This window comes from Anarrhichthys ocellatus, unplaced genomic scaffold, assembly GCF_004355925.1.
Source record: "Anarrhichthys ocellatus isolate YVR2014 unplaced genomic scaffold, GSC_Weel_1.0 scaffold1079, whole genome shotgun sequence".
In the NCBI taxonomy this organism is placed as follows: domain Eukaryota; kingdom Metazoa; phylum Chordata; class Actinopteri; order Perciformes; family Anarhichadidae; genus Anarrhichthys; species Anarrhichthys ocellatus.
Genome location: NW_022281053.1, coordinates 9,481 through 9,713, shown reverse-complemented (window position 1 = coordinate 9,713; position 233 = coordinate 9,481). Strand labels below are relative to the sequence as shown.

At 36.5% G+C, this 233-nt stretch overlaps 1 protein-coding gene across 1 annotated transcript in view; it reads left to right on the top strand.

Annotated features, from left to right (window-relative positions):
- The window catches only part of LOC116377269 (tomoregulin-1-like), an 8,723-nt gene that overhangs the window by 2,945 nt on the left and 5,545 nt on the right, over positions 1-233 (top strand). The gene's annotated exons all lie outside the window — the stretch shown is intronic.

Sequence of the window (233 nt, the reverse complement as noted above, 5' to 3'; positions counted from 1 at the left end):
AGAGGTACATGTTGTACTTTATACTGTACTACATCTCAGAGGTACATAGTGTACTTTATACTGTACTACATCTCAGAGGTACATAGTGTACTTTCTACTGTACTACATCTCAGAGGTACATGTTGTACTTTATACTGTACTACATCTCGGAGGTACATAGTGTACTTTCTACTGTACTACATCTCGGAGGTACATATTGTACTTTATACTGTACTACATCTCAGAGGTACATA